Source organism: Penaeus monodon, chromosome 22 (assembly GCF_015228065.2).
Source record: "Penaeus monodon isolate SGIC_2016 chromosome 22, NSTDA_Pmon_1, whole genome shotgun sequence".
NCBI lineage: Eukaryota > Metazoa > Arthropoda > Malacostraca > Decapoda > Penaeidae > Penaeus > Penaeus monodon.
Genome location: NC_051407.1, coordinates 25,994,724 through 25,994,942, shown reverse-complemented (window position 1 = coordinate 25,994,942; position 219 = coordinate 25,994,724).

Genomic DNA, 219 nt, shown 5'->3' with positions numbered 1-219 from the left:
TTTGATAATTCCATACTTGTATCTCCTTTTTTATATCTGCAGTACATTCACAAATGATAAATACTTCAGTTCCATTTCAAATTTTGTTCTATAAATTGCAATAAGGAGTAATAATAAAAAAAAAACTATGCAATACAGCAAACATCTGATAAAAATGTATTCAATAATTAAAGCACAACTATATATATATATCAAGAGCTGGAACAATCCCCCTAATTC